This window comes from Lolium rigidum, chromosome 2 (assembly GCF_022539505.1).
Source record: "Lolium rigidum isolate FL_2022 chromosome 2, APGP_CSIRO_Lrig_0.1, whole genome shotgun sequence".
In the NCBI taxonomy this organism is placed as follows: domain Eukaryota; kingdom Viridiplantae; phylum Streptophyta; class Magnoliopsida; order Poales; family Poaceae; genus Lolium; species Lolium rigidum.
The window spans coordinates 187,896,634-187,903,284 of NC_061509.1; the positions used below are offsets into that span (position 1 = coordinate 187,896,634).

At 42.2% G+C, this 6,651-nt stretch overlaps 1 long non-coding RNA gene across 2 annotated transcripts; it reads right to left on the reverse strand.

The window, feature by feature from the left end:
• Positions 1-1,042: 1,042 nt before the first annotated feature.
• LOC124692732 lies at positions 1,043-6,099 on the reverse strand. Of its 2 annotated transcripts, XR_006999658.1 has the most exons (8): positions 5,495-6,099; positions 4,966-5,158; positions 4,776-4,869; positions 4,392-4,453; positions 4,101-4,316; positions 2,703-2,883; positions 1,434-2,139; positions 1,043-1,345 (listed from the first exon to the last, which is right to left on the reverse strand). It is a non-coding gene; the product is annotated as an uncharacterized LOC124692732 (long non-coding RNA). The 2 variants fall into 2 exon arrangements; XR_006999657.1 differs by having other exon boundaries at positions 2,703-4,316.
• Between the last annotated feature and the right edge of the window lie 552 nt (positions 6,100-6,651).

Genomic DNA, 6,651 nt, shown 5'->3' on the forward strand with positions numbered 1-6,651 from the left:
TAAAATATGCAGGGATGAACCACGGGGGCATCCCCAAGCTTTGACTTTTCACTCTTCTTGATCATATTGTATCATCCTCCTCTCTTGACCCTTGAAAACTTCCTCCACACCAAACTCAAAACAAACTCATTAGAGGGTCAGTGCATAATTGATATATTCAGAGGTGACATAATCATTCTTAACACTTCTGGACATTGCACAAAGCTACTGAAAGTTAATGGAACAAAGAAATCCATCAAACATAGCAAAACAGGCAATGCGAAATAAAAGGCAGAATCTGTCAAAAACAGAACGGTCCGTAAAGACGAATTTTTAGAAGCACCAGACTTGCTCAGATGAAAATTCCCAAATTGAATGAAAGTTGCGTACATATCCGAGGATCACGCACGTAAATTGGCAGATTTTTCGAGTTACCTACAGAGAACCATACCCAAATTCGTGACAGCAAGAAATCTGTTTCTGCACAGTAATCCAAATCTAGTATTGACTTTACTATCAAAGAGTTTACTTGGCACAACAATGCAATAAAATAAAGATAAGGAGAGGTTGGTACAGTAATAACAACTTCCAAGACTCAAATATAAAACAAAGTATTGAAGTAAAATGATGGGTTGTCTCCCATAAGCGCTTTTCTTTAACGCCTTTCAGCTAGGCGCAGAAAGTGTGAATCAAGTGTTATCAAGAGATGAAGCATCAACATTATTACCAGGGGTGTTGGGAGTTTCCTCAACAATGCATGTTATCTTATCTATGTAAGTTTCAGAGGCCAAACAAATTTTCGGGAACAAGCCAACCATAGTTATTTTCTAGAGCTTCATGCATTCCTAGGAGCTTACTAGGTATCGGTACTTTAATCTCCCCTCCATCATTAACATTATTAGTACTAGATTTTGATGCGCGCCTTGGCGCGCGGCCCCCGTATCACGCACCGATGATTATTTTGAAATATTATTGATAATAAGATTTTCTGGTATGATCAATACATGAAACAACAAACGGATCTCCAAGGCCTGTACCCAATCAGGGAAACATGGGACTATATTACAGCAACCAAGAGCTTATAGTTTTGTGAAGTGCAAAAGAACGAAAGATCAACAAAAGTAACATAGCATTGTCTTCACAGGATATTACACATAATTTAATAGGTACTTGCACAACCCAAAGCTAACACTGCTGTAAATGGCAAGGTAAATTAACCAAGAATTTGAACCCTATGTCGTATCCTTAAAGAATGGTAGGAAACCAGCACTGTAAGATGTGGCAAGGAATCAACATCATCCATAAAACGGAAGCATCTGAAGAACCACACACATGCCAGAAACCATGCAATGATTGCCATGTAAACCTAGAGGAAAAGAACACAGAAGAAAAAAAGAGTAAGAAACAAAGCAAAAGGGGCAACTACAAAATCAACAAACTAATTCAGAGGATACCTTGCATATACCCATTCTCCAAATTAACACATGACAGGTCCTCCTTGCATATGGCCACCCTCAAAAATCCATACAATGAAAATAAACTGCACAGGAACTTAGGGAGCAACAACCCAAGTACCTGCATCTCAGCAAATAGGCAGTGTGCATCGAAACCTTCTTTCTTAGCATGGTCACCTCACTCATCCAAATCACCTCATGTGACTACTTAAAAAGCTGACATATCTACACTAAGAATAAGGCAGAGAAACTACAACTACCAAAATAGATATACTCCTCTCAATCAAAGACAAAAGCAAAAGTCTGACAACCAGCAGTTAGGTAGATGACAATAGAAACAAATGCGCAATGCAACAATAATTCAAACTTCATTACTGAATCATCTAACATATTTGAAGGGAAAATACAACTTTCTAGGTTATCACAGAACAATGACTCAAATAAAGACCGAGTGTCAAAATAAGACCGGTGAGAAGTAGCGTAGATTCAGTTTCAGTTAGGAAACCAGGTATCAGGTAAGATCCATCAATAGATTCACATGTGAATCTATATACAGGAAAATATGTTCAATCATTTCAGTCAGCTAACCAGGTATCGGGTAAGATCCATCAATAGATTCACATGTAGCAATGACATTAGTTCAGCTGAACCGCAGACTCCATTTTGGTACACCCATTGTATAGATGACCTTTTCCTTCTCAAAACGCTGCAATGAGATTAACCAAGGTGAGACAATAATACAATCAAAGAAATGGCTGAGCAAAAAAAAAACTTTAGATGGATACATAGCTAGATTAGTTTCAGTCATAAGTAAATAACACAACTATGGCATCTGTATGATTATTCTTACTGTGGAAACTGAAGCTACAATAGGAATTAACAAATTTCAGACCCACACCAGGCCATAAAAAGACATGAGCTTCAGTGCTACCATGTGCTCGTGCTCCCTCGGCATGGTTCACAGATGTGTAAAGCATTGTATAGATGACCAATGGTACAACATGTCTTAGGACATAAACCGACGAAAATCAAAGCAGATTGTGACCAATATGGTTTTGTATGCATTCTAGTGAATCTTGAGTTAGATTACTCTGTTTTGAGCTCTAACAATATCGACACCATCAAGTATATCTCAGAAGGTCAAGGATCATTCATATCTCTATTAAAATCATGCCTCAAACTGGAATGTAAATCCATTCTTGATATTGCCATGTTGTATTCATGTACTAACTGACATTTGAGTTTTAGTGTTTCTAGCTGGTGTCCTACCTGATCAGTTACATCAACTTGCTGGAGCACTTTTTGTACACCATGAACCCAATTATGTTTACTGTTGCTCTCACACTCAATCAGACCCTGTGTTGTGCTCAAGCCAAAGCAGCATGTCTCTTGTGAACCTTTCGCGGGCTCAGGCCACTCCGGGACTCGCTGTAGATGCCATATACCACACCTGCAAGTATTTTCAAGCATCACGTCAGAACTCATGTTTTATTAACTCGTAATTTATCATGGCCCCGGTCATGCAAAACCCTTGGTAACTCGATAATAACACACTCTAGTCATGGCCAAATTAGGGAGCTTAGCGGTTTATCATACATCACAATAAAGTGAAAATATATGATCAAGAAAGAACCAACCAAACGAAGAGAGCTCTTGGTAATGCAGGGTTGGGAAATGAAATTGCTAAAAGCCTACTTAACTTGAAGTATCACAACTAATCACTCAGAACATAGGGAGAACATATAGGAAAATACGTATGGAACAATGAGGTCGACACAGTTCAGATATGTTTATAGAAGGCATTAATTCTATTGCTTCATGTCATGCACACAAAATTTCCTTATCTTGATCATCCTTTCCTACCGAATCCACATATCAATGATATATTATAAGATGAGTAGGCGATTCGTCAAAAAAAAATTAGTCTAGTCCACATAGTGAGATAATATGAAAACACTAAGCAGTTACAGTATAGGAAAATGTCAGCTTAATCCCCTAGAGAAGGTATACATGATAATCATGTAAAGAGAAATCATTCTGCTATATAGGATCCCAAACTCCATATATCGATGGCAGTATTAGTCGAGTAAAACCAAATTACTAATAGCGCAACTTTTAGATACCTTGGTTAACTAATAAGTAGAAAGAGCAAACTGGTCACATGTGCGCAAAACAGTTAAATGAGATATCCATAAACAGGCTATACAATAAAAATAATCGCACAATACTATTCTGGCAGAGGCGAAATGTAAAGAACGGCAGCATCAAAATTATTAAGATGGATGATCCTTATCGTATATGCTTCAGAACATGAAAATAAAACATGCACCCTTGAGTTGTGACTAACTCTGAATTTCAATAATAAAAGAAGGAAGATGGAAAAGAGGCAGATGGCAGAAGCTGCAGCAGTAGCACCATCATGTTCACCATATGTTTCAGTATTAGGTATATTATCTGACACATGTCTAAGAACTGACTATTAATTTATTTTTCCAAATTATTTTGGTGTACAATATATTTTCACAAGGAATAGCTAACCTAGCAATAATGCCAAATCAACAGGCAACATACCAGATGAGAATGAAACTGTAGCAAATAGGAGGATATAATCCTAGTGAAATAACATGAAATAGATGATTCTTGTAGCTGGTAAGAAGGAGCACATACATGTTTTCTTTGGTGTCTCTCTGCACTTGAATGAAGCAGGCATGTTAAAGGAACAGTAATCAAAAACCCACCTTATGAATCCAATATGAGTTGTGATCTTTTGTATCTCACGCAGTGAAGAGAATGTACAGCTGGGATTTGCTCGTTTCAATGTTCATAGCTTGCATATATAGCCTCTCTGGTGGTACTCTCGGATATTATTTTTCAATGAAGTACCTACAGCAACAACAAAAACATTTGAGATTTTTATCAAGCGCATGGTGTGCATTTGGAAATGAAGAAGGAACTGACCAGTAAATGAGGTGATGAACCTGACAAAATCCAAAGCATGTCAGGTAGATGAACACAGTAGCCTGGAACATCCAAGAAATACAAATCTTAGCTAAAATAAGATATTTATTTGGTTTTAAGAATCAGCATTGGATGTATACAGTAAATTACGGTAAGAAAATGCATAATCTTTAAGAATCAGCATTGGATGTATACAGTAAACCACGGTAAGAAAATGCATAATCTTCACGGCGGTTGCAATTAGGCAAGACATGAGATCAAAAAAAGATTGTGTATCTCAAATACGTGAACTCTACCATTGTAGGCTTACATACAATCACAAAAAGCTCACGTCACTCATGGAAATCAAACAAGAGAACGGCCAAGAGGGGGATGAAGCCATACATGTTGTCCACTCCAATAGCGAAAATTGCTTTGTGAGAAGATCACGTTGTGCAAAAGCTAAATGACCTCTTCTACAGCCTCTTCCCCGCATAAACTGATTCATAAGGCAGAGACGAACGCCCTGATAAGGCACATCTGAGAAAATAAAGGGATCGGCAGGGTTGAAGAAAGTGGGAGGAGGCCTTGGTACCGTGTTACTGGTCAAATGCTCCGCAGTTGCTAGCCCAATCACGAGCCAGGAACGGAGGACAATCTACTCCTCGTCGTTGTTAATCTCCAGGGCCTAGGCATCACAACCTGACAGCCACGACAGTGTCTAACAGCTGCTCCTCTTCGACATCCATCCGCATGGCCTAGGCGTGGGCGTTGTGTCCCATCCAATGCTGAAAAATTATGCAATCATCTTATTAACTACAATATAATTAGTGTCCATAGTTTAGCAACCCATCAAATTCAACCGTGTAGGAATATACAAAAGGACATGGTATGCAAAACATTAAGGTAGCCAGCACCAAGAGCTTTATAGTCAACTATCTTGTCGATCTAACAATTAGCAGGCTGCAAATCTCTTCAGACTTCTAATGTGTACGAACAAATGTAGTTCAAATGATAGGCGAATCTGTACTGAATCCAAGAATTTTTTCCTTGGAATTTCGTCAAACACCTTCCTGTCATATCTAAAAGAATTTGCACAAACCAAAAACAATTTCAGGGCTTACCTCGAGGGGGAGGGGGTGAAGAAAGGGGACAGATGCACCTAGATAGATGTGGACTTCTTGACGCTGAGGACGTGGACGGTGGCGCCACCCACTCCCGCCGTGCAGCAGCCATGCTTCTCTTGTTATGAGCGCCAAGGAGTAGAGAGGTGAAGGGAGGGGCTGGCAGAGACGAACAAGGGACGACTCAGCTTGGCTCCCTATGGTGCGGTTTGGCTGCGGCCTGCAGGGGACGACAAGGTCTGAAGCCGTCACCGGCGCCGCTCGGGTCCAGCGCGAGGCGGAAAACTCGCAACGATACGAGACGGCACCCTCCGAGTGTCGATGGTGTGCACAGCCCCCGACTGGCTGGCGCGATTGACGGAGTGAAGCCATGGATGGAGACGACGGAGCTCATCACGCCGAGGAGGAGGTCGACGGCGGCGTCGTGGATGGATCCCCTGCGGCACATCTCCAAGACGGAGGCCTAGATGCGTGGCAGTTGCTCTGGCTGGGAGTGGGGGAAGGCTGAGGAGGAGAGAGGAGCAGAGAGACAAGGGGGTGGCGGTGGCACAATGGAGATGGTGATTGGGGAGGAGCGCGAGCGACGGGATTGGGTGTGCGGCAGCTTCGGGCAGAGAGGACGCGCGAGGCGCTGAGGAGGAGGCGGCGTCGGCGCTGAGGAAGAGGCAGGGGCGGCGGCGCGAGCGCAGAAGATGGCCGGGAGGATAGCGAGGCGGCGGCTGGAGGCGGCGGCGGGCGGGCGCGGAGCGGAGGCGGCGGCTAGGAGCGGAGGAGGCCGCCAAACGAGAGGGGATTGGGGAGAGGAGGAGGCGTGCGAGGGATTGGTGGAGCGCTAGCGACGTCGGGCCGAGCGGGCTTTTTAGCGACCCATGGATAAAATGCGGAACCGAGCGCGGGCCTCGCTGCGTCAGCTCGATCTGACGGCCGAAAATCCAAACGCCTGTGAGAGCCCCTATGGGGGGCATCATATACACCTTTAGATACTTTATTCTATCAATGTCCATCTTTTCAAGGGTACTAGCAAAGTTGGTATAAGAGCCAAGCATCTTATATTTAATAAAGACCTTTCTAGCCTCTCTTGCTACACCACCAAATTCTTTAAGAAGGGTTTCTAAAACAAAATCTTTCTTTTCTCCTTCTTCCATATCACCGAGTGT